This window comes from Macaca fascicularis, chromosome 6, assembly GCF_037993035.2.
Source record: "Macaca fascicularis isolate 582-1 chromosome 6, T2T-MFA8v1.1".
NCBI classification, from domain to species: Eukaryota; Metazoa; Chordata; class Mammalia; order Primates; family Cercopithecidae; genus Macaca; species Macaca fascicularis.
Genome location: NC_088380.1, coordinates 88,264,995 through 88,277,214, shown reverse-complemented (window position 1 = coordinate 88,277,214; position 12,220 = coordinate 88,264,995). Strand labels below are relative to the sequence as shown.

Genomic DNA, 12,220 nt, shown 5'->3' with positions numbered 1-12,220 from the left:
TTGAGGGTACCCTGGTTTCCACAAGTTCTGTGTAGGCTGCTCTTCTAATCCCTGCACATTTTTCCATCAGAAAGATGAGGGTTGAGAATGAGGAGCTGCTATTGTGCTAAGAGCTGAAATTTACCATTGATGCGTTACCAGAATTTGCAAGGCTTTAATAGACTCAGTAGTTCCAAAATAGTTCCATCAAACAGATTCTGACAGTGCATTTGTTGTTTAGGTACAGAGATAGTTTCTTCATGTTTCCTACTCCACTGTCTCCCCAGAATCCTGCTCTACATCTAACATTTTAATGGCAACAATTGAAGATGGAAAACACTAACTCATGTTTTTCAAGAGCTTAGAATACTTATACCCTGGAATTATATCCAGGAAAATTGCCCCTCACAAATAAAGGCAAATGAAAGATACTTTCAAAATAACAGAAGCTGAGATAATTCAACACCAACATATATACACCAGAGGAACTCCTAAATTATTTATTTCCAGAAGAAAAAAGATGATAATGTTAGGAAATTCTGCACAAAGGAATAGTGAACAAATAAAAAGGTAAACATGTAGGAAAATATCACTATGATTTCATTTCATGAATACAATATAGCTCAAACTTTGAAAACCAGTTCACCATATTAACATGTTAGAAAGAAAAAACATATCTAAAATAATTGCAAAAAATCATTTAATAGCATTAAGTCATTATTTATAACCAAAATTCTCAGCACAAAGTAAAATCAAAGGAAATTCTTTCTTAAATTGATATTCTCTACCAAAACCTTCAGCAAACCTTACACTCACAAAAAATGTTGCAGTTGCATATATAAACTGCCTTAACTTTTCTTCCTTTTAGCATCCCTATGTGGAAGAAAGCTTGGCCCTTTGTGTGTTTGTTTTAGTCCTATATTTAGTATAAGATGGCTTGGAACCAGAACAGTTGTAGCAGTCTGAGGTGTAGATTGCTTTCCCTTCTTCTACTCCCTGTAAGGAGGAGCGGATTTGCTCAGAGGTAGTGAGTATCACATAATGCTCTAACACGGTATAGTAGAGAGTTGGAATGCCTAAATTCTAACTTAGCCTCAGATTAGCTATGAGATCTTCATTAAGAGTGCAGGTCTCAAACTGACATGTCTGATCAATGAGGCCTACTGACCAGATTGTATTTAATGTCCGTTTCCTTGGATGGGCTGGAGCTGGCTGCCATACTTCTCAAATTTGAGTGAATATACAGCTTCCCAGAAATCCTGGGAAGCTGTTAAAATGCAGATATTGTTTAATTGGATTTAAGGTGCAGCCTGAATTTCAGCTTTTCTAACAATCTTTTATTGATGCCAATGCTGCTGGATCAAATCTATTTGAGTAATAACAACGTATTTTTTCTAAAGCATCTTTAGAATACTTCTCTCAATCAATATACTTTATTGAACTTAACAGAGATTCAACCTACAAGAAAATGACTTGCCGGCAACTTTTTTTGGGGGAAAGAGGTTTGCAGTATTCTTTTTTTTATTATTATACTTTAAGTTCTGGGGTACATGTGCACAACGTGCAGGTTTGTTACATAGGTATACACGTGCTGTGTTGGTTTGCTGCACCCATCAACTTGTCATTTACGTTAGGTATTTCTCCTAATGCTATCCCTCCCCCAGGCTCCCACTCCCGGACAGGTCCTGGTGTGTGATGTTCCCCTCCCTGTGTCCATGTGTTCTCATTGTTCAACTCCCACTTATGAGTGAGAACATGTGGTGTTTGGTTTTCTCTTTTTGTGTTACTTTGCTGAGAATGATGGTTTCCAGTTTCATCCATGTCCCTGCAAGGGACATGAACTCATCCTTTTTTATGGCTGCAGAGTACTCCATGGCATATATGTACCAAGTCTATCACTGATGGGCATTTGGGTGGGTTCCAAGACTTTGCTATTGTGAACAGTGTGGCAATAAACATATGTGTGCATGTGTCTTTGTAGTAGAATGATTTGTAATCCTTTGGGTATACACTAAATAATGGGATTGCTGGGTCAAATGGTATTTCTACTTCTAGATCCTTTAGGAATCACCACACTGTCTTCCACAATGGTTGAACTAATTTACACTCCCACCAACAGTGTAAAAGTGTTCCTATTTCTCCACATCCTCTCCAGCATCTGTTATTTCCTGACTTTTTAATGATTGCCATTCTAACTGGTGTGAGATGGTATCTCATTGTGGTTTTGATTTGCATTTCTCTAAAGACCAGTGATGATGAGCATTTCCTCATGTATCTGTTGGCAGCATAAATGTCTTCTTTTGAGAAGTGTCTGTTCATATCATTTGCCCATTTTTTGATAGGGTTGTTTGTTTTCTTCTTGTAAATTTGTTTAAGTTCTTTGTAGATTCTGGATATTAGCCTTTGTCAGATGGATACATTACAAAAATTTTCTCCCAATCTGTAGGTGGTCTGTTCACTCTGCTGATAGTTTCTTTTGCTGTGCAGCAGCTCTTTAGTTTAATTAGATCCCATTTGTCAATTTTGGCTTTTGTTGCCATTGCTTTTTGGTGTTTTAGTCATGAACTCCTTGACCATGCCTATGTCCTGAATGGTACTAGTAGCCTAGGTTTTCTTCTAGGGTTTTTATGGTTTTAGGTCTTACATTTAAATCTTAATCCATCTTGAGTTAATTTTTGTATAAGGTGTAAGGAAGGGGTCCAGTTTCAGTTTTCTGCATATGACTAGCCTGTTTTCCCAACACCATTTATTAAATAGGGAATCCTTTCCCCATTGCTTGTTTTTGTCATGTATGGTATTTTTTCTGAGGCCTCTGTTCTGTTCCATGGGTCTATATCTCTGTTTTGGTACTAGTACCATGCTGTTTTGGTTACTGTAGCCTTGTAGTATAGTTTGAAGTCAGGTAGCGTGATGCCTCCAGCTGTGTTCTTTTTGCTTAGGATTGTCTTGGCAATGGTTTTTTTTTTTTTTTTTTTGGTTCCATATGAAATTCAAAGTAGTTTTTTTCCAATTCTGTGAAGAAAGTCATGGTAGCTTGGTGGGGATAGCATTGAATCTATAAATTAATTTGGGCAGTATGGCCATTTTCACGATATTGATTCTTCCTATCCATGAGCATGGAATATTCTTTCATTTGTTTGTGTCCTGTTTTATTTCCTTGAACAGTCATTTGTAGTTCTCCTTGAAGAGGTCCTTCACATACCTTATAAGTTGTATTTCTAGGTATTTTATTCTCTTAGTTCTGAATGGGAGTTCACTCATGGTTTGACTCTCTGTCTGTTATTGCTGTATAGGAATGTTTGTGGTTTTTGCACATTGATTTTTTATCCTGAGACTTTGCTGAGGATGCTTATTAGCTTAAGGAGATTTTGGGCTGGGATGATGGGGTTTTCTAAATATACAATTATGTCATCTGCAAACAGAGACAATCTGACTTCCTCTTTTCCTAATTGAATATTCTTTATTTCTTTCTCTTGCCTGATTATCCTGAGCAGAACTTCCAATACTATGTTGAATAGGAGTGGTGAGAGAGGGCATCCTCGTCTTGTGCCAGTTTTCAAAGGGAATGCTTCCAGTTTTTGCCCATTCAGTGTGATGTTGGCTTTGGGTTTGTCATAAATAGCTCTTTTTATTTTGAGATACATTCTATCAATACCTAGTATTGAGAGTTTTTAGCATGGCGGGCTGTTGAGTTTTGTCAAAGGCCTTTTCTGCATCTATTGAGATAATCATGTGATTTTTGTCATTGGCTCTGTTTATGTGATGGATTACGTTTATTGATTTGTGTATGTTTGACCAGCCTTGCATCGCAGGGATGAAGCCCACTTGATCACGGTGGATAAGCTTTTTGATGTGCTGCTGGATTTGGTTTGCCAGTATTTTTGTGGAGGATTTTTGTATTGATGTTCATCAGGGATATTAGCCTAAAATTTTTGCTGTTGTTGTGTCTCTGCCAGGCTTTGGTATCAGGATGATGCTGGCCTCATAAAGCGAGTTAGGGAGGATTCCCTCTTTTTCTATTGATTAGAATAGTTTCAAAAGGAAGGGTACCAACTCGTCTTTGTACCTCTGGTGGAATTTGGCTGTGAATCCATCTGGTCCTGGACTTTTTTTGGTTGGTAGGCTATTAATTATTGCCTCAATTTTGCAACCTGTTATTGGTCTATTCAGAGATTCAGCTTCTTCCTGGTTTAGTCTTGGGAGGGTGTATGTGTCCAGAAATTTATCCACTTCTTCTAGATTTTCTAGTTTATTTGCATAGAGGTTTTTATAGTATGCTTTGATGGTAGTTTGTATTTCTGTGGGATCAGTGGTAGTATCCCCTTTACCATTTTTTATTGCATCCATTTGATTCTTCTCTCTTTTCTTCTTTATTAGTCTTGCTAGCGGTCTATCTATTTTGTTGATCTTTTCAAAAAACCAGTTCCTGGATTCATTGATTTTTTTGAAGGATTTTTTGTGTCTCTATCTCCTTAGTTCTGCTCTGATCTAAGTTATTTCTTGTTTTCTGCTAGCTTTTGAAAGTGTTTGCTCTTGCTTCTCTAGTTCTTTTAATTGTGATTTCAGGGTGTCAATTTTATATCTTTCCTGCTTTCTCTTGTGGGCATTTAATGCTATAAATTTCCCTCTACACACTGTTTTAAATGTGTCCCAGAGATTCTGGTGTTTTGTGTCTTTGTTCTCATTGGTTTCAAAGAACATCTTTATTTCTACCTGCATTTCATTATGTACCCAGTAGTCATTCAGGAGCAGGTTGTTCAGTTTCCTTGTAGTTGTGCGGTTTTGAGTGAGTTTCTTCTGAGTTCTAATTTGATTGCACTGTGGGCTGAGAGACAGTTTGTTGTGATTTCTGCTCTTTTACATTTGGTGAGGAGTGTTCTACTTCCAACTATGTGGTCAATTTTGGAATAAGTGTGATGTAGTGCTGAGAAGAATGTATATTCTGTTGATTTAGGGTGGAGAGTTCTCTAGATGTCTAGTAGTTCTACTTGGTCTAGAGCTGAGTTCAAGTTCTGGATATCCTTGTTATTTTCTGTCTCGTTGATCTGTTTAATATTGACAGTGGGGTCTTAAAGTTTCCCACTATTATTGTGTGGGAGCCTAAGTCTTTTGTAGGTTTCTAAGAACTTGCTTTATGAATCTGGGGGCTCTTGTATTGGGTGCATATTTAGGATAGTTAGCTCTTCTTGTTGCATTAATCCCTTTACCTTTCTGGAATGGCCTTCTTTGTCTTTTTTGATCTTTGTTGGTTTAAAGTCAGTTTTATCAGAGACTGGGATTGCAACCCCTGCTTTTTTTTGCTTTTCATTTGCTTTGTAGATCTTCCTCCATCCCTTAATTTTGAGCCTATGTGTGTCTTTGTATGTGAGATGGATCTCCTTAATACAGCACACTGATGGTTCTTAACTCTTTATCCAATTTGCCAGTCAGTATCTTTTCATTGGAGCATTTAGCCCATTTACATTTAAAGTTACTTTTATTGTTATGTGTGAATTTGATCCTGTCATTATGATGCTAGCTGGCTATTTTGCCCATTAGTTGATGCAGTTTCTTCATAGTGTCGATTGTTTTTACAATTTAGCATGTTTTTGCAGTGACCATTACTGGTTGTGCCTTTTCATATTTATTGCTTCCTTCAGGAACTCTTGTAAGGCAGGCCTGGTGGTGACAAAATCTCTCAGCATTTCCTTGTGTGTAAAGGCTTTTATTTCTCCTTCACTTATGAAGCTTAGTTTGGCTCTGTATGAAATTCTGGGTTGAAAATTCTTTTCTTTAAGAATGTTGAATATTGGCCCCCACTCTCTTCTTGCTTGTGATGTTTCTGCTGAAAGATCTGCTGTTAGTCTGATGGGCTTCCCTTTGTGGTTAACCCGACCTTTCTCTCTGGCTGCCCTTAACATTTTTTCCTTCATTTCAACCTTGGTAAATTTAATGATTATGCTTCTTGGGGTTGCTCTTCTCAAGGAATATCTTTGTGGTGTTCTCTGTATTTCCTGAATTTGAATGCTGGCCTGCCTTGCTAGGGGTTGGGGAAATTCTCCTGGATAATATCCTGAAGAGTGTTTTCGGTGCTCTACACGTTCAGGGAAACTTCTCTAGTAATGAACTATAGAAATGATCCCTGAAAGTATAGTCTTGCCGGCAACTCTTTAAAAAATATTAATTGTGTTAAATTCCTTTAATTAGCAATGTATCTGTTTAATTTCACAGATACACTATAGTCAATGAGGTGTTAAATCTTTTTAAACAAATTTTAGCATGACTGAAGGTATCATGCTATAATAAGAAACAAACACTGGATTTGTAAGCCTGAGACCTGGGTGCTAATCTCCTCTACCTCTAATTGGTTATGATTGAAAATTTAGGTTATCTAAATCTGTTTCTTCATCTGAGGAATTAATAGTTGAATGAGTTACATGATTTCTCTGGATTGCTGTAGCTCTAAACTAATATTATTATAAAACTTTCATTATTATAGGAGTTTTGAGGTAGCTTATAGATGACATTTCAAATCATTTATACATAAGCTTAGCAGCAAAGTACCGATGTTGAGTCCAGGCAATTATCTCAATCATTGAGAAACATAATGAGTATTTTCAATTGGATCATGGGTATTACATGACTTAGTTCATAAAATTCACTGGAAATAGATCAGTTTGTCTTTTATTTTTGCAGTCATCACTGTAAGTTCTGTTAAACTAGAGGGAAAATAAAATAAAAAATTGCAAAGAAACAGCATTCATATATTGTGAACACTTAGTAACACACATTACGCTTCCTATTACCCTATTCCTACAACTACCATAAAAAGAATAAAATTCAAAAAATATTTATACTTTAAATAGTTATTTGGACTACTTAATAGGGTTAGCATAATAATTTTCTCAAGATTTCTTTGATTCCTGGGATTTATTCATTAAAAAATTGAATAAGCATATGTATTTATTAACTTAGGCATGGAATTTAACATTTGTTGTCTTGAAGACTTTGTAAAAATTTATAGGCTATAATGTTCTATTTGGGACAGTTTAGAAAAATTATATCTTAAGTATTTCACATAATAGAACAGGGGAGCTATAATGGAAAGGATTAAATTATGACAATTTATCTTCAAAGTGTTTTGGAAGGAAGATTGATGTTCTTTCCTGCAAAGGTAAATTGGCCTAATAATTTTAGCATAGTGAAATTTATGAAATCTAGGAAACCTTTTAACTTATATTTCTGTACATCTATATTAATAAAAGATTCTTCATAGCCTAAAATAGACTTTCCTTTGCCTGCATTCATTTTATGAAAGTCAAATGCTAAATTAGAAAGCAAAAGGAATAAAGCAAATTGGGCATGAAGATAAAGCAGATGTTTCTGACACTGTAAAGACCTAGCAGAGTGAGTCAAAGTCAGGATGGGAGAGATTTGTCATTGGAGTTACTGCATGCTGTTCCTACCCGCTTCTCCATGATCTGAGCCAAGTCCTAGTAAGGACTGCCTCCTGATTCCCACATGGTTTTGTGTTTTTCCCTCTTTCTTTCTTTCTTTCTTTCTTTCTTTCTTTCTTTCTTTCTTTCTTTCTTTCTTTCTTTCTTTCTTTCTTTCTTTCTTTCTTTCTCTCTCTTTCTTTCTTTCTCTCTTTCTCTCTTTCTCTCTTTCTTTCTCTCTTTCTTTCTTTTTCTCTCTCTCTCTCTCTTTCTTTCTCTCTTTCTTTCTTTTTCTTTCTTTCTTGTCTTTCTTTCTTTTGAGTCTCACTGTTGTCACCCAGGCTGGATTTCGATGGCACAACCTTGGCTCACTGCAACCTCCGCCTCCCTGCTTCAAGCAATTCTCCTGCCTCAGCCTCTAGTATAGCTGGGATTACAGGCACATGCCACCACACCTGGTTAATTTTTATATTTTTAGTAGGGACAGGGTTTTGCCATATTGGCCAGGCTGGTCTCAAACTCCTGACCTCAGGTGATCTGCCCATCTTGGCCTCTCAAAGTGCTGGGATTACAGGCATGAGCCACCATACCCAGCCAGTTTTGCATTTGTTTCTCCACTACCGCACCCCACTAAATGGTATCTGCCCTGTCTTCTCTATTTATACCTTTAGTATGTGGATCTCTTCTAAGTATGTACAATTTCACTGCAAATTCAGAATTACCTGGAAGCTTTAAGAAATACTGGTGCCTGTGGTCCTACCCAGAGAGATTCTGATTTAATGGTCAGAGATGTGGCCTGGGCATTGGGATTTTTAAAAGCTTTCTAGGTGACTGATGTGTAATTGAAGCCCACTGAAATCTACCAGGTAGTCTACTGGGTCTTTGGAATTACCGCCTTACTTAATGCTCACGATACTTTTCTAGGTAGATATTATACTCCTTTGTAGAGGAAAATAAGTGGAATATCAGGAAGGCTTAATGACTAGCTTAATACCACTAGTACGTGGTAGCTACAGAATTCTATCCATGTTCTACATTATTGCACATTTGCTCTTATCCTTTACTTTAGAAGCAGGCTAAGTTTCATGTTCTGTGACCCAGATTCTCGGCAAAGCCATAGTCTCTTTTCTTGCTGTATCAAGCTTTTGTTAAAACAGTAATCTTCATATAAACTTAAAGAAACATTTACCTATGTCTAAAATTTTCTGCATCTAATAGCAAGATGACTTAGGTTACTTTTCCCCTTAATGTAATGCGGAGTTGCAGTGGTCCGTTTGAGTTTAAATTGGCATGTTCTGTCTTTTAACCTGACCAGCAGCGCGAAGATCTTTGTTTTTTATTTTCTGTATTTTATATAGTGACAAGAAATTTGAATCTGCCCTTATTTAATTTTAATTATGCATTTAAATATTTGAATGTATTTTCAATATTGTGGGCCCTGTCACAAAACCCAGACCATTTCTATTAGTAACTTACGTAATTTTATGGCAGGACCAGAATGCCACTCAAAACACTTTGCTGAGCTCTGTTAAAATTACATTTAAAAATATATTTATTCAATATATTCCAATATTACATTTGATAATTATGTTGAATTATGGATTTCCTACTCTTCATCTTATATGCTAAAATTGCTGTTTATATTTAAGTCATTTATTTGTTGAAGAAAGAGGCACCCTAGATTAAAAGAAGAACACTTTGATGGATTACTTTATGTACAGCTGACAAAAAGTGTAATGTAATTACAAAAAGCATCCATTCTACTGAGAGTGTTAAAATGCTAAATAGAAAATACATTGAATAGTGGAAGGGTACATTGGTACCACCAGTTGGGAAGCTGTGTGTTATTATCTTCTGAAGCTAATATAAGTTAACACACTAACTAACATACATGTAACCTAAAATTAAGCAATTAAAAATAAATTGCTTACAAAAATATCTCTAGTGGCATTATTTATATTAAAAAATTGAAACAACCAAATGTCCATCAGCCACAAGAAGAGTTAATAAATTGGCATATTCATCAAGAAAATACAGAAATGAAGAAAAACTGCTTCATGCAATGATATTGATGAATCTCATGGACATAATGTTGGGTAAAACAAACAAACAAACAAACAAACATGATAGAATACATTCAATTTATGTGAAATCCAGGAGCAGACAGAAGTGATCTGTGGTGATGGTAGCCAAGAGAGTGGTTACCTTCGAGGGTTGATTTTTGCCTGGGTAAGAGCACTGGAGAGGATTGTGGAGTGTGAGAAATGACATGTTTTAATCTGGGAGGCTAGGGGTACATAGATATGTACACATGGAGCTCCATATGTGTGACTTGTGCACTTTACTGTAGGCAAGTTATAACTCAACCACAGTGAGGTTGGGGTGTGTATATGTCTATTTTAAAAAAGTGATCTACAAGGACAGAGGCTCTGGGTGACCAAGACCTTAGGACACTGCAAATATTTGCATAAGGATAAAGAAAAATTAATTGTGACCTCAGAAGATTTAGAATTAGCACTCCAGATGGCCATGTCACTCATTATAGTGCTTATATGAGAAAGTTATTTTTTCAACACTTGCCTGTCATCTAGGGCATACTAGAATTAATTTTTAAGATTACTATTTTTTCTGTGAATTATTTAAATGACTTAAAAATTGCAGTCTTAACAAAAAGGAAAGGGAACATACTGTTCTTAGAATACATGGTTTTAACATAATGACAGAAGGGCTCCAAACTTAACATTGCCCTAAGGTAACCTCCCCCACATGTAAAAATATTTTTATTTTCTCTCACACTTTGGATAAATTACTTTCATTAATCTGAAGATTTCTAATCTGACCTCATTGGCATCATTAGCATTTTATGCAACAGAACTATTTATTAAATGTTACTGTCAGCTAAAAAGCATTTTATAAAAGAATGTATAGATTTCAAGGTTCAGTTATTTTCCTTGTCAAGAGAATGACTTTAGAGTATCATTTAAAAATGTGTGGTAGCTTTGTCAGAATTGTTATTAATTTTTCATGAAAATTCTTCTCTCTTACCTGAGGTTTTCTATTTGGTATTTGTAAGGCATCTCTGGAATCGAGGGGAAGCAGTGATAACGTGGAGCGAAACTGTAGGTTTAAGAGAAAGAGGAAAAACATTTACCACTAACAAAGAAAGATAGCATTATTGGCTTGAGAAACAAACAAACCCCCTGACAATTAATTTAAAAAAGAAAAGTTTTATTTTTCTGAAGAAGAGAAGATAAACGGGGAAATTCTGTTAGGAGATACTAATCTTCAACATAATTATGCCATAGGAGTTTGAGCTTTACAGTTAAAAATTGTGTCCTCAATATGTAGCACCAGACTCACAGCTCATGAGAGGAAATGTAAGTACATTATACTTTATTAAGTTCTGTATCTTTATATAAACTTTGAAAAGAAATTTGACGGTATCCTTTAATATATCCTGAAAAATATACTGCTGTAAAAAGAAACCAATTAAAATTTTAAAAATTACAATCAAATATGTATCAGCCAATAGATCGTTTTATACAAATGATATTATTTTTAAAATATTTTTAGTTTTACACATAACATTATGACTCATCTTGTTCAGATAGATTTCTGTTTTATAAAATTGAATTGTAAATTAATAAGTTACTGTCTGCCTTATTTTAATATTTCTAAAAATTACTGCCTGAAAAAGAGTACTAAATTTAATTTTGTACATGGCCAAAGAAATAACAATTCTTCAAAATGAAATTGAATTAACTTGAAATACAATAGACAGCATGTACCCATCATATGAAAGCCAATTACAATTAAAATAGTCACTATTTTAAACTGCTGTACAGCAGACTAGGAAAATACTTTATTCGAGTAACTAGACACATTAGGAATATTCATATGCACGTGTCACCCTAAGGTTTACGGTCTTTCCTACAAACAATCACTGCTTCTGTCTTGCAGATTCTAGATACCAGTTAGTACCTGCCTATTTGCATATCCTCTAGGCCATTCACACTCAGCATTTTCAAAACAAATGCCTTATAATCTTTCCTCTTTATGCCCAAACTGGATAATTTACTTGTAATAAAGACCAGCAGTTAAGAAGACCCGTTAGCCACTAGATCATATTGATTCTACATCTCAGATTTTTAAAAAATTCCTCTTCCCTTGTTTCCTATGTCCACTTCTCTCACACTGAGTTTTGTAGGTGATCCCTTAAATATCTCCCTGCCTTCAACTTGCTTTGTCCTCATTATCTTCTTTATACTGTTGGGCAGAATTATATCTCTAAAATATAGATTCAATCATGACTGCTTCAGATTTTTTATTGAGTAAAAGGACAATGCAGGAATCCTACATTGATTTACTTCTACATGATCTGGCATCAAGCTACCCTTCTAATTTCAGTTTTTACCCTAATAACTATTTTCAAACCCAAATTTTCCTCCCCCTCCGTCTAATTCACATTCTTCTCAAATTCGTCACTGCTCTGTGCGTTAGAGACCAAACTTTCTTCTGTACTTTCTTATGCACCTTCTTCTCATTTCTCCTCTCGTATTTTTTAATCTCTCTCTTGTACAGGCTGCAGCTAATTGTGAACTTTCATCGAGTTTGGCTTTGCTCTCTGCTTTTATTTCCTCTAATAACTCCCTCAGAGAGAGTTCATTTGCTCGAAGAGTTTCACCTGCCATGTCTGTGCTTCTGCTATTTCCTTGACCCAATGTATGCAGCCTGCAGTTGCTGGCAGAATCTTTCAAACGTAATTTTTGACAAGTTATTTTTCTTTTCCCAGAAACTATAGTGATTTTTATTGTTCATTTTTGTAG

The 12,220-nt window shown here is 35.5% G+C and overlaps 1 protein-coding gene and 1 pseudogene across 2 annotated transcripts in view; one reads left to right on the top strand and one right to left on the bottom strand.

Annotated features, from left to right (window-relative positions):
- The window catches only part of EDIL3 (EGF like repeats and discoidin domains 3), a 465,541-nt gene that overhangs the window by 70,256 nt on the left and 383,065 nt on the right, over positions 1 to 12,220 (top strand). The gene's annotated exons all lie outside the window — the stretch shown is intronic.
- Positions 6,017 to 6,116, bottom strand: LOC123574330 (small nucleolar RNA U3; annotated as a pseudogene).